This window comes from Mya arenaria, chromosome 9 (assembly GCF_026914265.1).
Source record: "Mya arenaria isolate MELC-2E11 chromosome 9, ASM2691426v1".
Classification (NCBI taxonomy): domain Eukaryota; kingdom Metazoa; phylum Mollusca; class Bivalvia; order Myida; family Myidae; genus Mya; species Mya arenaria.
The window spans coordinates 22,156,776-22,177,090 of NC_069130.1; the positions used below are offsets into that span (position 1 = coordinate 22,156,776).

Below are 20,315 nucleotides of genomic sequence, written 5' to 3' on the forward strand. Positions count from 1 at the left end.
TTTTTATCACACACTATATTCCCGTTATCGCATTTGCTGATAATAAGATGGTGATAATAATCATTCCGATAATTGATTGTCTAGCGCTCCATATAACATTGGGTTCAATTTTCATCAGATAGAAATAAATATCAACATACAATGAATATTTTACTTAGCTAAATTAATTAAAATGCTTGTATCTAGGTTGAGGTCTTCAAAATCATTTGGGTGTTAAGAAATGTTTCTCAAATAAAAGATTACTATGCAGATACTTAATTTAAAAAAATACAGGACTTTGACGTTAAGGTAAATTTAGGTCTATTTTTATTCTAATAATACATATTGCTGTTATCGTTCGTAGGGAGTTCAAGACTCATCTTTTATTATACATGTTAATAGATTTGTTCATTAATGAAAATGCTTCTACGTCCTGGATCCTTCAGCCTGGTGAAATCCATTATAAAAACACGCTGTAATGCATTGCGGAGACGTTTAAGCACGTCGTTATCTTTTCATTAGTAACACTCAATTGGATTTGAGAGAACATCTCGAAAATTGACAGCGATGTGCACATCTTCTAAATACGTTACCAGATAACGCTCAGCAGAGCAAGACTTGCACTTATTATCACAGGAAATGAATATTGTAAAAGGTGAACCCTATTCCTGAACATTATGCTTGTCGGTTATAATACAAGTAGTCATTTTCATTGCTAATAGCTAATCCAAGATGTTGGTGGTAACAGCCACACAATGCGAATTTTTGATTAATAAAATATATTTTAGGGAACAAATAATTCGCTTAGGGTTGAATAAGTTTGTGAGCACTCAGCCTTACATGTGTCCCAACAGATATAACCAAAGCATTATAATAATACGGATACAAGTCATGACATCACAAACAAAAACATTAAACGACTGAACAATGAATCCGACATTGATATTTATTGATCTGGTGAAAATGCAAACATGTTTTTGAGGTATTGCATTCTTTAAATTGTCTGCAGTTCAATCATGAGGAAAAAATAAACTGAAAGCTTAAATCATTCTTATATCACGTTTAATGTGTTAAGTTATAATTTTGTTATTCAGGTTTTGTTTTGAAAGGTTTACATAGCTATGACAAAGTAAAATTCCAATTATCTACGAAAGCTAACACTCGAGAAATAAATTTATATCAAATATTTGCATTGAAATTTCTACAATTATTTAAATAAATTCCTGGATGCAACTTGATTCAGAATGATATGATTTAATTAATATATAGCAATGTAAAATTGCATTATGACAAATTATATAACAAAATGTTAATAGTTGATTTACTGCTTTATAGTCTTATCTAAGAAATGGAAATGGGTCAAATACGCATTTGTTATAAGATATATAAATCGCTAGACAAATGTATAATTGCTCTCCACTCTTATAAATCTGCTTGTTAAACATCAATTTATCCCACTGAAATGTTTCTGTATACAACCGGAAATCAAAATGGAGCCTTTATTATTAAATCCTGAAAAATACGAGCGCAAAAAGAAAGCATAATATATATTTTCAATCCTCTACATAAGGAAAACTAATTTTAGTATTGTGAATCGAATGTTCCGAGAAGAGACTGGAAAACGAAATACAGAAGGAAAACGTATACATGATGTTCCTTCCTATGATTTCAAAATACTTCTTGTGGACTGTAAATAATAAATAAAGATGACGATACATTAGAACTAAACATTAGAAAGAACGAACAAAGCATACCACAATGTATATTGTTAATGTAAAAAAAGAGGACGAAAACGTTCTTGACATGATCATTAATCGCAGCGTATATTGAAAGAGACTAGCCAGCTTGAAGCCGATATTATGGATATCAGCATTACATTTAATGAACCGGTTATTAAAGGACAAGGACCTATAAAGTATAAACTCATGTTGTCCGTGACTGCTGAAGATACGTATTCCAAACGAGTAACATAGGACTCCTTGTCACTCGGTAAATCATCCTAAACAAATTCTAACCAGGGTCGGATTCAGGATTTGCAGAAACGAAATTTATTTGGTTAAAAGTGTTGGCAGGGGGAAATGGGGTTGGCTTGTCCTCCCTGAAGAAGATTTAAACAGTTACTAGTCCGAAATAAGGCATTTTGGACGTATTTTATTACTTTTCGTCTCCTATATTGAATTCAAAAGTGAACCTGGAAGATTTAAGGAGGGGGCGCCCCTCTAAATCCGCTAGTGCATACAGTGATATATTTGAGCTATTAGTGTTTTTTTTAATGACAAATGTTATTATTTTTTTTTTTTTAAATAACACACGTTTGTTTTCTGTCTATTGACAAAACATACCAAATATTACAATTTCCTAAAATAGGTAGTCGCAAACAAAGAAAATTAGGCTCTCTATTACCTTTGACGTTTGCTTCGCTTCCCATGCATGTTTCAACTAATCATATAAAACGGTTACTCAAGATTATTATCTTACATTTCAATTAGACATCAAAGGCATTAGGTTAGTTCGATTGTATCATCTTATTTTTAAAATGTAGGTTTCAAGCTTGTCCGATATATAACTCGACACAGACAGCTTATGGATCTCAAAATCGTGTTGAATCGAGTAGATGAAATTAATGAAGAGATCATCGGGTCTAAGGTCGGGCTTAAAGTGACTTTGTTCGCGGAAAGCTTGACCGATTGATGACAATGAACCTCAAAATTTGTTTGGAAATTGGGTGTAACTAGCAGATGATCCAGGTGATCGGGTCAAAGGTAACATATACCTCTTTGAGCTTAAAAAGCTTGTCCGCATGATAAATTGACAGTACCTGGACCTATAGTCATGAAACTTGAAGGTTGAGCGTGCCCAGCAGTTAACGGCTATTGAAGTTGAGTTAATCGGGTCAAAGGCCACAATGATCTCATTGAATGTTAAAGGCTTGTCCGAGTAATAACTCGACAATGCCTGGACATATGGACCTGAAGATAATCCCTATTCATTTTAGCGCATCAGGTTATACGGTCAAGGTCACTGACAATGAATGCAAAGACGTCAGTGTGATAACTAGATAATGTTTAACCCTTTGGTCATCAAGCTTGACCGAAATGTTGCGACTGACCAATATATAACCTGTTGATTTTAAAGTCATAGGTCTAGGTCACATTGATATTGAATGCGATTTTTTTCCTTGATAACTCGGAATTTACTCGCCCTTTTCATTTCTACCATTGTGGTATGGCCTGAAGAAGCTTGACCTGTACATTTCTTATTCCCTGCTGACAGTATGACATCAGTGCAAACAACAGTCCTCATCGCAATGATATTGATAGCTTTTCTTAAAATCCTCAAACTTTAAATGAACTGGTCGTATGAATTGGTCGTAGACTTTTGTGAACTACCAAATCAACTGGTATTTTGGTCCATACATTCATTATTTTAAATTGTTCAAAAATACCCGAAAACATTGCAAACCATTATATATCTTCTTCGGCACGAAGCGCGCAAGGGGGAATCAAGCAAATGAAGCTGGGACAAATTCAGAACACTTTCCATTTGAACGTTTTCCATCCCTTGATTGAAATCGAATCCATGACATTTGAAAAAGCGATTGTTTATATCAGCTTCAACCTGGCGCATAAAATTTTAAACTCATTTTATGAAGCCGCCCCGACAATGTTATAGTTATTTAATGTTTTTCTCACACGTGTTCCAATGAAACGATATTTAATGGGCGCAAGTTCGATCTCAACACAATAATTTTGCACAGAATTGGATATGTAGTAACAAGTATCGTGTTGGTTTTAGTCTGGATGCTTTGGTTTGATTATCATTTTGTAATTGTAAATTTTGCAAGGATACTAGTTTGATTTGATCATAAAATGTAAGAGATCCCTTAACTTTCCACATATTGATGTTGAAATATACACCATGCTCATCGATGAATGGTATGCAGCTGTTATATGTTTACTGCAATTCAACAAATTTTTGTTATGTTATTATATTTGCATCAAAGTAATTCTCACAGATTTCAACATTGCACAATTTAAACAAAATTTTGAAGCTTTATATAATAAATTATAAGAAAAGTCAACATATGCTTCAACTTCACATGTTTCACATGCTGCCAATACAATGAGAGTTTGTCACATATTTTTATCCAAACATTAGTGTGTGGCTTGAAATAAACAACGCATATAAAATTGCCATAATAACATCAATGTGATATTTCGAGGTTTGACATTAGATGAACAAAAGCTGCAATTCAAAAGACTGCTCAGGAATACAGTTTTTTTAATGGCAATATGCTTTTGATAATCACACCCTAATAATTGCACACAACGTCAAATGTACACATCTACAAATATGCGCTCATTTGTAATATTATGTTGATTTTTATGGTGATGTTTTAAAGAAAATTGTAAAATTAAAATGTTTCCAGCAGGTAGTTGGGCAGATAGACTTAATAAATTACTTGGATTTTATATAAACCGTGAATATAAAGGCAATATTTTGAAGAGCACTTGCCTTCTTGTTTTTGAAGAAGAATACCTGAAGCAAAATATTGGGTTTAATATAGCTCCCTTTCATAACTAAACTTTCAGTGCTTTGATTTTTATGAAGAATTTCCTAAGTCATGTTATCTTTAAAACTGTTTTTGGCGGACACGTGTTGACTGACTCCGAGTGTTTTGGCAGTGACTTAAATTTCTTCAAATATTTTACGTTTTCAAATCATTTGGAAGGAGAGAATAGCATATACTAGTCGCTTTTATTTTTAATAATGTTTTTCTTTATTTGTTCCCAGTTTTAGTACAATGATACTTTTTATTATGAAACTCTATGATCACAAAGTTTTAAACCTTTTAAGGCAGACTGTGTGTGATGTTTTTGGTTTCTAATGATGACTGCATCGTATCTTTGAAAAGTATTTGCATTAGGTGCTCTGAATTGTTTCCCTCCGTCTGCAGATAGAGTTGGGATCTCTAATCATTGAAGTACTTGAGGTTTACCTTTTCGTTTATTATTATTATTTGTTTTATTGATAAGTTTCCTCAAGTTAATGCATACTTTGATAAGATCGATCTTTTGCGTTTTATCTTTATTAAGAATTGTTGGGATAAGAGTGAGGTTTGTGCACATAAACTGGTTTAAACCCCCAGTAAATTTACATTTTACTGACCGTTCCAAGGCAGTACCTAACAATTTTTGATAAACATACCAATTATTTATATATATATATATATATATATATATTTAGTATTTATGCACTGTGCTGTTTGTAGAGTTGTGTGCTGTTCTATGTTTCTTGTCTGTGAATTTGTGTTCTATGTCTTTGGCGTTGCCCATTGCCACTTAACCGGGTTTATGTTTAAACGTTTTGCTACTGAGCATGTTTCTGTTGCTTTTTGCATATATATTGATTGTGAACATTTTTAATTGCGTTTTTAAAAACACGTGCACGTACCTTTTGTTATTGTTTTTAATGTGTGTTTTTTAACTAATCATTTACTTACCATTAACCTTGGGTATTTACAAACAATATATATATAACACCTTTGAAGTATGTTTAGACTGTTTACACTACTTAGTTTTACAACAGAAGTTTAACCTATTTTCTAAGGAAGTTAAGTATTTAGTATATAGTATTCAATAGCTGTTTTATAGGCTTATACATGAAAAACACTGCTTAAATATATCATTGCTTTAAATTAGTATCGTAGTTTCGAATGTATCAGCAGTATTATTTTCTTGTCGTGTAAACAGTCTTGCTATTGATGTCACATTATTGAATTTGTTTTATTTGATTTAGATTGCCTTGTTCCTTTGTTTATGATACAACTATGGTATCTAAAGCAACCTAATAGCCAAGTATACGACAGAGTGTATCATGAATGTATCGGTTTAACTTATATCCGCTACAGAGATTTTGAATCGAATTATGTATTATTATTACGACATTATATAAATCACTCAGAGTACCCGGAAGAAACCTACTCAATGTCTGGTGACCAAATATCATAACTATAGTATAAGGTAAATGTATAAGGCACTGATTGCGTATGTATATCACGAACGCACAATACTACTACGATATATCTCATAATAAATGTGCTTTTTATACATATTATAATAATTAAGATCAAGCTATTAACCAAACCAATTATAGCCCGAGTTCATACCGATAGTTCAAAGAATGTAAATGCAATGCATTCCGGTGATGTTTTGATGCTGCATTTAAGAAAAATGATCATGCAATCTAAAATTTAAGATTAAAACACTCTATTTAAGAGCACGTTTTTCTGCGAGCAAATTTAGGAAAGTCATGATGACACGTTATAACCGAGAGCGTTGTCCGTAAAATGTTTTCTAAGAGAGATATTTCTGATGACAGCACTTTAGGCAGTAATCAATTCTACCGATAAACGGCACCGAATGACGTTAAGTTCTTTGGGGATTTTACTTTGGATGATGGAAGATGCAAGTTCACATGACATTTGTTATTTGACCCTTTAGTTCATACATCAAATAATGCAGATAGCTTGTGTATGTGATATTTGTAATATAATAAGAAAATAACGAGGGATTATACAACGCGAAAGAAGAGTTCTATTTATCAGCATTTAAATTATCTGAAGCAAAAAAGAACCACGTCCTAGACACGTATTGTTTACTGTATGATATCAATGAACGGATTTTAAACGAGTAACAATATAAAACGCTGACCGATATGATTGGATGATTTACAATCATCTGAACAAAGTGATTGGCAATCTACATGTTTTTAAGCTATATATATTTATCCAATATGTTTGAGCTAGTTTCCGGAAGGAAACGGAAATATTATGGACACACTAAGATTACAAACAAACATTACTTTCACGTCATCATTCAAACACATTTCGCGGGCTTATTTATTATACATTAGTCAATGAACATGACACTAGTATGTGTTTTTAATTAAAATATCAATAACCATATAGCCTATGTTCATCTTTTTACTTTTCAAAAATTTAACATTGTCTAGAATACATGCCAATTACATTTGCTGAGAAAAGTATGACAAACTTATTTCAATTGATCTTTTGATTGGCATGCAAATGTCTGTTCCGATATGTATTTATTTAACATTATATTAACCAGACACTTCGTTGCTGATTTGATCAATTAGGCCTTATCCGCTGCAAACATTCCAGAGACAAAACATCAATATCAGTTTGAGTTTACCTATTCAGATATTATGTATTTCCCCTTATATTATAGATCAGTTATTTATTGATTTTATGAAAACTGTTTTGAGTTAATTGCAATCACTACTCTTTTCTTAGATATTTTTTATCATCAATTTATAAATGATGTTAACGTATCACTGAAGATTGAACTTCCCCGAACTACATAGCCGGTCTTACGTTGTTGAGATATCAGTTACATACTCGATCATGTTCATTTAGCAGGAACGCAGAGTCGTGTAATCCTTGGTTTAGTGAATTACAGCAATCCGTTGGTTTACAATGATCTCGACATTAAAAACAGTTTGCGAAAAACGTAACGTTTCAAGTAATAAAAAACTTTATACCGATTAAAAAACGTGGTTATTCGAATTATTAGTAAAATTGAAGAGTTTGAAATACAACGTGTGAGTAGTAAATCAAAACAAAATCTTATTCATTAGAAAGCCTGATATGAAAACGTATATATTACTGATGGCAATACATGTATACCATCAAACAAACAATCAATTGAACAAGTTTTTCTCTGTTTTCTCTGTTTAATTAATAGTCTTCCTTTCATTTCACATATAACGGAATGGCAACTATTAATATTACCATAACTGTCAGTTAACAAATGATACCATTATCGTCAACTGACAAATATAACAATAAATTTCAACAGACAGTCACACACGTAGAAGAGCCGTCATTCTATATCTGTAGCCGCATGATTTGCCCTGGAATTGGCTTCACAATGCACATTAATCGGCTAGGCAGGACAATTACTTGATATTTTATATCTATCTCAGAGGCAATTAATCAATTTGATTTTATCGTACAGTTTAAGTGATGTTGATTTTAAACCCTCTTGCCTTATCTTTACCGTTTCTGTCTTGTTATGAATACATTATTTCTATAAGAATGCTTTCCTTTACACACCATTTGCTTGTTATCTTATCTGCTTATGTCGATCATAAAGCTCGATATAACATTGTTTGACCCGTGCATGTAATCTCTCCCGCTCTGTTCTTCTTGTAAATACATTATGTCCATTAAAAGGTGTATATTTCACACACCATGTTCGTTATCACATTTCCTAGTGTTAATCATTATCCCTCCGATATCCTCGTTAGATATCGCTCCATTAACATCATATTTAGTCCGAAATGAATGAATGTAACACTTCAATGATTATTTCACTAGGATATGGTAATACAAATATTCGCATCTAGTTGGAGGTATCTTATAACACATAACTGTAGGGGAATGTCACCGATTATCAATATCGATGATTGATCGAAAACATATATAAATACTATACTGGACTATATCATGCAGGTCATTTGTTATTCTCTGTGATGTATAAGGTTGATATCATTTTAGGAGCTCACAAGTAGCAATGTTTTCCCGCATGTCAATTACAGTTAGCACAGTTTCTTTATTTTGATCAAACCGAACCATCAACGCATTTAGTCGGATCTGCAAACAATTTGAATTTGATGTTTACTGGTTTTTCAAAGAGGTCTCATTTCCAAGAAGAAAAATGTTCTATTCTTACTGTATGTTTTACAAATAGCAATGCTTTCCCGCATGTCAATAGTATTGATCACATGATCTTTATTTTAACCAAACCAAACCGTATGCGCATTTAGTCGAAATACTCCAAACAATTTGTATCTGATGATAGTTTTAATGTTTCTGTTACAAAAAATCACACTTACATATAAACAACAGAATATAACATGTCAGTGCCTTTTGATGAATCGGGAACATCAACTTCCAAGTTAGTTTTAGTCACATACATAAGAAGGAGCATCAAAATGCAATATATCAACGTCATCTTTTATTCAGCTTTTAATCGCTCATCTGAAGTATGCATTGACAAACAATACTTTCACTTATCTTCACCATTACCCGACGATATTAATGACGCTACTGCAACAATAAAACATAAATATGATGGGAAAAAAACCTTTGAGGTCTAAGTAGGCTTTGTAGGTTAATTGCTGAAGTATACCGTATTTTCTGAGAGAGTTGAACTTTGAATTATAAATACTCACTGGTTATGGCAAGAGTGATTAAAGTTTACAGTAGCTTTATGGCAAGCTTATACACGCAAACGTACAATCATTACTTTAAGCCGGTATGGTAGTTTTGCGTCTGTAAGTGGTATTATGTTTCTTGTCTGATTCGAGTAAGCAAAGTGTTGTAGACATATGAATTCCGAGCTTGTATCTGTGGTTGATATTACAATATTATAATAGTTTACATGCATTGTGTTGCCTTATTGCTGTATGAGTATGGTAAAAATGGATTTGGAAAAATGATATGTTTTCATGAGTACTGCATTTATAATTTCGATCAGTATTGAAACGCTTACAAAACTACATACAGGGCACCATTGGATCAGGAACTCTACCAAAGGGTTTTTGAAGCTTAACATCTTTATGAACGAATTATTACTTATAACGAAAAAACAACGGATTGCGTGTTGAATTATATCTATTTTGTCGATTGTCCGTGGCCACAAAAACAAATTACGATACATTGTAAAAGAGATATTATGCTTAATTCAAAAGGCTTTGGTACGTAGAGATAATACTTTTCTTTTGAGTGTGATAATGTTAGTATGTTCAATTCTCGTATTTTAATTTTCCGTTTATAATACATTTACATCGTAGCGGCTTCACAGCACACTAAATATTAGTGGTATTTATTTATCTTTTTTTTGGAAATAATGTATCATTTAGATTAACAAATGAGTACGATATGAGAATGTTATGCCACATCAAGCATAACTTTTTTATTTGAATTGCATAAAGAAATCATTGTCCTATAACAATTGTGTTTTAATAACAGTAAAAAAGATTTAAAAACGATGAACCGAATATTTGTGCGGGTGCTTGAGATTTTAACAGGTTGACAAAGACATTGATTTCGATTCTACATAGGTCATAAAATGTATATACTTTGTAAGATATAAGAATGGTACAAAAAGTATCATAACAATTTGTATTTTAAGTAATTACATATAGCATTCATATATGAAGTTTATTTGATTGTTGAGGAGCAGACACGTTATTAAACAAGTCCTACCTTTCAAAGTCACTGATAACATAAATGGCGGATAGCATATACTTCGAGTAGATATGAGTATAACCAATCTAAGCAAATATCCATACCGATACCTCCAAATTTTTAATTTCCATGGATTACCTTTGATAAAATTAATGGTCATGAAAGCCAAATTGGAAATAGTAAGGTTATGAAACACACTATTTTCGAGATAAATCTCAGAGCATGTTTATTTGAGTGTGCTAATTTAGAAAAAGATAATGTCACGAGATTACCCGTAGAGTCTCCAGTAAAGTTTTCCTCAGATAGATAATGCTGCTGAAAGCACATCGGCATTATGGCGTGAATGTATTTCCTTTGTATGATGAAAATATTAAGTTCACCTGTCATTTGAAATTTGATCTTTTTGTATTTATATCAAATAGCACAGATAAAAGCCAAAGATGCCAAAATGCTTTAGTTAAAAAACATTATTTCATTTTATTGGAATGACATTTTTTGGCGTTTATTTAGTAAGCTTGTCCTACAGGACATTGCGACTGTGAAAATACAAGTACTGCTATGACCGTCATTGTCAAAAGATGGTCTCAAACCAAGTAGAATATATTTCTTTTGTATGATGAAAAGGGCATATTCACCTGACATTTGGGATTTGACCATTTTGCACAGATAAAAGCCAAAGACTGTTTAATATATCACAAGTCTATCTTGTTTGTATTGTTCATATGATGTAATAATTTGATAACGAGGGAATTTGCTATTTTACATAATTACGACAACCAAACGTTACCAAGCAGACGACAAACTCAATTTTACGAGCTAAATTCAATAGCCTTCACACTTATTTGTTTTTATAATATAAAAAAGCGGGTTTCAAACGAGAGACAATGATTCCTAACGCTAAATAATTTACTGTTAATAAACTGATATTAAATTACAAATGCTTTAGTTTAAAACCAGTATTTTATTGCATTTGAATGAAATTTATTGGCCTTTTTTGGTAAGCATTTCCCAGAGGGCATAGTGACTGAAAATGCAAGTAGAACTATAACCATTACTGCCATACAATGGTCTCAAATGAAGTGAGAATGTCAATTTATTCCTTTGAAATATGTTGAGCTTCCAAAGAACTTCAACAATGCGTATCAATTGGCTTTGCCGGAAATTTGTTACATTACGTTTTCATTTCATAGGCAGTGAATGACATTGTCTGGGAGGTTATCAAATTATTATCTGCTGTAGTTTTTAAAATTATTGCATTATCTGCTTAGCTTATAAATATTTTGTTCATAACACTTTATTTCCCTTTAAAGGGTAAACTGATCTCGTTATGGCCTCTTCTAAAAGAAATCACAATATTTTGGATACTTGCTTCTAATTTTTGCTCCGAGATAAATGAATTACCGCTTGAAATGTATATTTCACTAGGTTATGAATGAAGTGTTTAAGTCTAGTTTGAAGTCCTCAAGACCCGTCTGTGCAAAACAATGTGTGAATTGACGATAAGTATGCCGATGACTAATATAAAAATGTTAAAGAACCACATAACATACAAGTCGAATGTTGATGTAATTATCATTCTTTTAATAAACAACATTTATTTTTCGTTTTTTAGAATTCCAATTTGAATTCTTATCATGTTTCTGATAAATTCAAAAACCTTGAGTCTGCCGAAGACAATTATGAAAAACGTAAAAATTCTTTGCAATAAAGCATCGTTTTTTTAAGCCTGCTGTTAGCTGTTTTCTCTCTGCACTCGACGGGATTGATAAAACGTCTTGAATATAGATATGATGTGCACATTATTTTCACACCACATGATAACGTTTATTTGTGCTTTAATTGTAACGTTAAGTAAGATATCATACACGGAGGAGATAGAAACAATTAAGAATGTCCTCTTACATTAATAACATCTTGCTAATCAGATGAGTTGTGTATTTGTATTAATTGAATAAAACAATGCAACAACTTATGTCATTGGTTTTAAATAAAGTGACACCTGGTGGTGTTACCGGCCAATCAATATGTACTTCTGTTGCATATTATATACACAATATAGTCAACACTGGTGTCAATCCCTGTGGAATAAGCAAACATACATGAAAGTTATTGAAAAAAAGACAATTTAAAATATGGGGCGCCGTTATTGCTTCTGAATGCGTGCAGTGCATATGCAACAGCATCCATGCACATATCTTCGTGCAGGTCACTATCATTCATCAGATATTCTTAATATTTATTTTCAATTAATTATTTAAGTTCTAAGCCACACGAATCAATTAATCCTGAGTACTTTTAAGTAATTAATGCTGTTTTACGGAAATTAACAAAAATACAAACAGGTATTAAAATTAACATTTTAGTAAGGAATCACTTAAGCTAAAAGCAAGCAGGGATTATAGGGACATCAGTCAAAACTCATGTCGTGGGCTTGGCGCGGAACGTTCGTTACGCCATCTTTTTTGTATTGAGTTATTTGTTTTAGTTTTAGTAATTGACGACTACATGGAGGCAAGGATAAGTTTCCCCGATTATCAAACATTATGCCGATAACTCGTTAAAATGTAACTGTACAGCGATAAATGCAATGCGGGACAACATAAGGGGGTCAACTATTAACGCAACAAATTCTCTAATAATATATGGTATTGTTATCATTTTCGGATTTATATACACGTTTTTGTTCTTTAATTATGAGGTTTTTACCCTCTGAAATCTTCCGACTAGCAAAATCCATAATAAAACCAAACACTGTTATTCGTTGCGCAGGCGAATTTTAAAACACATTGTTATCTATTCCTTGGTAAATATAAATGGGATTGATAAAAACACTTGAATGTTGGGGGCAATTGCACAACGCTTAAACACATGACCAGATAACGCCTATTAGGGCTAACATTGTAGCGTTAAGTATTTTTCACACTCAGAGGAGAGGAGATGAAAATATTCACATAAGAACTACTATATTTAGAACATATTGCTTGGGGGATTCTTGTATATGATAAGTTCTATAATTTACCTTGCAATGAATTAGCAATTAGGACTTTTTCGATTGAAGGTTATTTCATATATTTTGCTTTAACCTTACAATTTCTTTTAAATACAAATTAAAAGTGTCATTCCATATGTTGAGTCTAGTATTTCAATGAAGTGCAAAAGTCCCATTAAAAATAAATAAAAAATAGTGAATGTTTAACCGATTAAATTCATTATCGTATCTAAAATAAAACGTACTAATGTTTGCATTTCGTCTGCCAATAATTTGAGGAACAAAATATGTTTGTCCAAAAAAGCACGACTGCTATATGTATAATTAAATAATGAATTACAATCCATTTTTGTTACGCTTTTACAGTTTGATTTAATAGTACACGTTTAGTAGCAAGGAGTATGCATATTGTATGTTATATAATGTCACTCATTTTATACAAAAAGCCTGGGGTTAAATCATTCTGTTTTCCGCATGTACGTTTCATAACTATCGACATTATATTTAGAAGCGTGCGCTGAACGATGATTATAGTGCATTGAATCGTTTACCTATCATATAGTCTGCACTTCTTATGAAAGTGTACAAACCAACAGATGCTTTCTAGAAGCAGAACACTTTTTTCTCTTACTATGTGTGTATACCACGTGATAAATTGCGTCATAAATGCTACGTCGGAAGGCTATAGTGTGCTTCGATTGAAGACTTAAAACAATGATAACTTTTCATTTTATTTACCATTTAAAATGAAAATTAGCGCAGTCTATGCCGCTTACGGAGCCCCGCCTTCGGTATTTTACCAAATTTTGATTGAGAGTTTAGTTTCTTATAACACTTCGAGAAACCTTTTCACGATACGGTCGTCTGACGGAGCACTGTTAAAATATTGTTTTGGAAACAGGTTTGTCGAAGCGTTTGATGAAACTAATCACCTTATCAAACTCATGTTATAAAACAAAGGTGGGGCTCTTTAAGCGGCATAGACTGGCCTTTGTTTCATTTCAAATAGTGTAGTGAGCAAAACGTTATCTTTGATTTAAGTCTTTATTTTAAGCAAAATATTGCCTTCCGACGAAGCATATATGACGTAATTTATCACACTGTCTTAGTAATATCAAATATTTTATTGTGGTTAAACGAGGTATCTCACCCTTCAAAAAGATACAAATGTCAACTACTTTGTAGCGTATACTAGACAAACCACTTTTTGAAGTCTACTTATTATTTGTATTACGTCAATATGACAGATGTATTCAAGAGACCAAAAACTACCTAAATCATCTTAGCGCTAGTGCTTTTATGTGCTTAAAGTGAAGGGAATTTTATAATAGTCATGCGGGGGGGTTGGGGTGTCGTCTTGGGGATATAAGCTGTGTCTTCTTGATCTTTGTCCAGAAATGTTGCAAAAATAGCTCAATGATATCAGATTTACTTAACTTCATAAACCCAAACAGAACGAATCAGATGGAAAGGGGGATGTAAGACGATAAGACGATTTGGGTAAATCACTTCATATTTGTTTAAGATCCATTGGCCATGCATTCAGTTCAGACGTGTAAAGTACAAAAATAACCACGATCACACCAACATCCCCCCCCCAGAAACACTCTGAACAGACGTTTTCTTATAACTGCGAACAAACAAACATTTCCGCAGACTAGAAGTTTCTGATGTGATCAACCATGCTGTATTGTCCAGGCTATATCCATATCAGTATCATTTTGAATAAATTCGACTTTATCCGTTTTCCTGTTTGCAATATTGACAAATGTTATTGGCACCACTTAACATCAATAATTATGAATCGTTTCGTTCATAGCACAGGAAGAACATACTACTAATTTTGATAAATAATAATGTTTACCTCAAATGCTTAAAGAATACATTGTGCAATTAGCTTTGGAGTATTTTTGTTCATTTAACGCCAATATTGCAAACAGCCCCTGAGAGATGGTTAAATAAAACGTGATACGATATTGAAATGAAAATACATTTCCCCAGTTTAATCTAATGCCGAGCAGAAATTCGTTCAATTCGTATACCGACATTGCAGATTTTAGCCGGGGAAACAGAGAAATTAAAGTGAAGCAATGATTAAGCTGTTTATAGATTTGAAACAAAACAATTAATTTTCTTTAGTCATTTCTGATGCTGAATATTACTTATCTTGATGTTTAACAAATACAAAAACAAGAATAGCTCATAGAAAGTATCTAGGGAACTTATTTTTTTCTTTACGGGATTGAAACACGATATCAAATTAGACCATAGAAAAGTGGTAAAAGTTTTAAAAGATTGGGCTTCATATTGTCATAGCTTTTCTGGTATCCAGTAAATAGTCCATTGTTAGATTTTAAAATGGCCATTTATTACTCAAAGTAGCAAAACTTACATTGAACCATAGGAGTGAAGTAGTTATACATTTCTTTGCGTAAAAACTAATTGGGGCTTGTACGATATTTGTTGAGAACCATGTGAAGTAAACATGTTCATAAATTAGTGTACGTTCCAAGTAAAATTGTTTACCAGTGAAATCAGGTTTTATTACCATTTCAAGTTGGTTACTCCACAGTTAATTGATATATCTATGCACACGGTCATGTGCGGTCTGCTTGCTGTGTTTGTATTTTTTTTCCTATGACCCTTTGCATCTTTTACTTCTCTGCAGCAAATTAGAGTTACCCGTGTTTTGTCTAGCCAAATCCGTGGTCCTTTTGTTTCACCCAGATGTACACAAAATTAGTTCTGATTTTAAGCAACAAAAAATTATGATTATTATAACATTCCAATATTAAATGATTCTACATTAGATAAAGCATAACTATCCATTCTATAAAATAAGCGAACAAAAGTCAAATATAGCGAATGACAAAAATGTTTATATTTATATCTTTATGAGAAATGGCGGTTTAATGTCTACTAGCTTCTGCGATATCCAATAAACAACCCATTAGAGGACTTTAACATTTATATTTATTACTCTGTGTTTGACCAAACGTGTTCTTTTGGGAAATTATACGCTTTGTTTAGCATCTAGGGACTGCTAATCATTTGCAGAAGAATATATTCTTATCATCTTTACACAGGTTTTATATTTAACGATAACACAATAAAGTGCTTGTACTTGAAAGCATTGCATTTCTTAATACACTTTGTAACTTACTAAATGCAATAAACTTATAAAATGAGTGCTTCTGCTCATAATAAACACAAGTATCATTTTTGAAACGGTATACAATCGGTAAAACTACATCCTGAAAAGAAATATATTATGAAGTATTACAAATGGTTTAATTGAAAATTTTAGTTGACTGTATTGGTTAGTGAAATGCTGTATATGTCTAGTAGCAACGCTTTGTACTGAATAGAACTTTGAATTAATGCAACTCCAAAAACAAGGGAAAAAATTGATACACTGCATGTTTCTAATCACTTGTTTTATATTTAATGCCGTGTGAGAAAGAATTGTTTCATAAATCAATTAAATAATGTTATCAATGGCTTGTTTATAAATCGATGTATCAATATGAAATACAGAGCCTCACGAAGTGCGTTACGTGTCTGCATAAGGATATAGTGCATTTAACTTTTTAATACACATGTCATCCAACCAAATGATGTGGATGCATTGAAACTGACATACTGGATCAAAATAAAACTTATTCATTGTTATGAGTAAAATTTGAAGACACATAAGCACGAAATGAAAGTGAGGCAATAATTATCAAATAGCCAAACAAACAGTCTTAAACGGGCCTTTTTGTTCAAAAAGATCAAACGAGAATGTCAATGAACATTTCCGTAACTATTCAGGATATTTGTTGTGATATTCGTGCACATATGTCAAACTCAAATTATCTCAAGCAATTATTGAGTTCGTTCATCGGAAATCTCTTTCAATACAATCCATTTTTAACTCTATTTGTCGATTTAACGAATCAATTGATCGCTTCATCAAACGAAGGAAGTATCACTCACTTTAATTGATAAATATCTAAATGTGGGAGTAAAAGCGAGTATTCATTTTTCTAAACCCTCTGAATTGTTAACCTTACCAAAGCGTTCGAACACGATTCAGACGTGCGTCAATTTGATTAACACCTAACACTGTTCACTTGTTAGACATAATTAAAAAAAATCTGATTAAAATGAAAAAAAAAAATATTGATAAAGAAAGTTTGATAATGCATTTATAGTTAAGCTATCATGGAAATCACCATCAACTGAAGTTAATCGCCCCCTTTTTCTAACTGGGATAATAATTGAAAACCATTCTGCATACATAGTTTAAATACGTATTTCGGCTTAATCTGTGACTAGTGCCATAAAATGTATTTCGTCATGAGTTCATATTTGAAAAACAAAATTGTCTAGAAGAATTTATGAATAATATTAAACTGCAAAATGGACGAAAATATGACAATACTTTTTCTGCAAGTGTATTGTCTTATTTCTGAAACACTTAATTATAAAAAAGTAGATAGATTGAACGCATTACCAATTCCAAATTTGTGAGAAACAGTGAAATAAACAAATTACAAAGCATATAGTAAATTAAATAAGGATGTCGCAATATTTGTTTTATTAGATTTAAAATCAAGCTTTTCAATATTTTTGTACCAAGTAATGGAAGATAAAAAATAAACGTCTGCAATTGTGCTTCGTAAAGACTTAAGCGAATTCTCTTACCAATGGGAAGCAAGAAACACGAAACGAATTAATTAACGTTTTACAAATCCCAAAACGGTAATGTATGCAGTGCCGGTGGGTGATGCTAACAATGTCTCTTTCATGTTTCAATAAAGCACAATTAATCGTGTTATCAAACACAAGTACCCCTTGTGGTAAACATTAAAGATATTCATGAATTTGCAAATATGCTATAACAAGCGCACTAGTCATAAAATAACTATTCAATCTGCTTTACTTAAAGGATACACACTTCAATGAAACATGTGAGGTATCTTTCAAATTTTTAAACATAATAATAATCATTTTAATTGGCAACCTGCATCCTCTATTGCCACTGATCCATCATGAAGGCTGTAAATTGTACATGCCATGACTATGTTATAACAGCCTTGTTGCAAATCAGATTGCTAGCTGGATTTCTTTCACACGTTTGTTTTTGTTTCTAGGTAAAGATTATATCGGAGCATAATCCAGATTGTAATTCAAGGACTCGATAGCTAAACTGTGAGTACATATTAAACATACATTATATTATATAAAAATGCAAAAACACATATACATTATTGCATATAAAGATTGTTTCAGTCAAAAGCTACTAACATATATAATGATATAAAGTTTTTTCGCATTTCTTTTTGATTTTAATTGTTATTTTTGTATGAAATGATAGAATGTCAAATTTGTAGGATGTATACATTAAATGTCGCTAATAAGGTATATTATATTTATGCTCTCAAGATTTGTCAGAGATAAACTGGATACCTTTTAATTACATTTGCCTAAATCATCCTTCTAAGGCAACACTTATAAGACATATAGTGTTGTTGTTTTTTAACATAGGTATGATAGCATGTCTAAATGTGTTCCCTTATTGTGCATTTGCGACAAAGGATTACAAAACACGTTGGTTGTGCATAGTTTATGGAAACCATAATTATATTGAGTAGATATATATTTCAAATACTTATCAATAATGTAAATGTATGCTAAATGAATATCTCGTTTGGCTTTTAGTTGTGTTCGAAGTAGCACTTACGTGCTTAAATTATACACAACATATTTAAATATAAAAAAATACAATTCTAACAATTAGAAGTTCAGTACACAACTTATGGGTAATATTATATTCAGTCAGTAGGCTTTTACTTCAAAGCTAAAACCTCATTTATTCATCAATTGTAACGCAATCCCTTATTTTCCCTCTAAGTCCTTTACTCAAGGTTCCATTTATATTGATGACATGTCGATCAAACTCTTCAAACGTAATAATTTTTCAACAAAAACATATTAATTAAGTTACTTCATTATTTGATTAATCTCATCTCTTGTTTGTACGAACTCACCATGTCTTACTCCTAATCAGTAATCAATTATAACACAGACATTTTCATTGACTGCTTTACAAGATGATTATCTCAGTTGTTATGTCATCATATACATCAACAGTCAATTATATAACTCTGGCCGCCTCTGTATTTTGGTCGAAGTAAAGCAAAATGAGTATTGATAGGCTGATAGTAATCCACTAACAGCTATTGACGAATCTAACATTGTCATTGACAAACTAGCCGAAATCTAACCCGAAGATAATTTGTACATTTAATTGCATGTGAACATTTCAAACCAGTGTTTGTTTTATATAATATACCGCATTCGTCTGCGTTTTAATCATCGATGATGTATATGATGCTGAACGCCATCTTCAGAATAAAAAAGTCACTCATCAACTTGCAAGAGATACTTTGTGCCGCTTTTATATAAGTGTTCTCAGTTACTAATTGACACAGTCATTCGTATACGTAACAACAGCGGTCTTCGTTTAAGTGACGTGATTTCCGAGTCATATCTACAAGATTATTAACCGCTTTCAGTTTATCTGTGTATCTGTTTCAGTTTATCTGCTACAATGCTACAGAATACTACAGATGAGCATGTATATCACGCACGTTCTCGGATAGTTTCGCTAAAACTCATCATAACCATGTAATTTGTATTCATTCAAATACTCATATCACGTTGTAAACAACACCACTCAAGGGCCGAGTTAATACCAATACCTCTACGTGTGTAAATGGCATTGACTTCCTGTAAAAATATTTATGAAATATACAGTCATGAAAACTAAAGTAGAAATAGATTATTTTTCCTGCAACAATTACCAGTTATTGTTATCGCATCTTTCAATAATGACCTTATACATCTGTCCATGCAGATCACTTAATTCAGATGACTTTCTTGAATTTGAATATATAATCATCTTTCAGTCTTGCAAAATCCATTATAATAACGCTGTTATTATTTGAATTTAAAGCAACTTGAAATCTATTTACTGGTATTAATCATTATGCTTGATAAAACATTATGAATGATGGCATTGAT

At 32.0% G+C, this 20,315-nt stretch overlaps 1 long non-coding RNA gene across 1 annotated transcript in view; it reads left to right on the forward strand.

The window, feature by feature from the left end:
• Positions 1-18,381: 18,381 nt before the first annotated feature.
• LOC128203758 (uncharacterized) overlaps positions 18,382-20,315 on the forward strand; it is a 340,403-nt gene continuing 338,469 nt past the window's right edge. The window contains exon 1 of the long non-coding RNA XR_008256036.1: positions 18,382-18,440. This is a non-coding gene — a long non-coding RNA (uncharacterized LOC128203758). The remainder of the gene's footprint in view (positions 18,441-20,315) is intronic.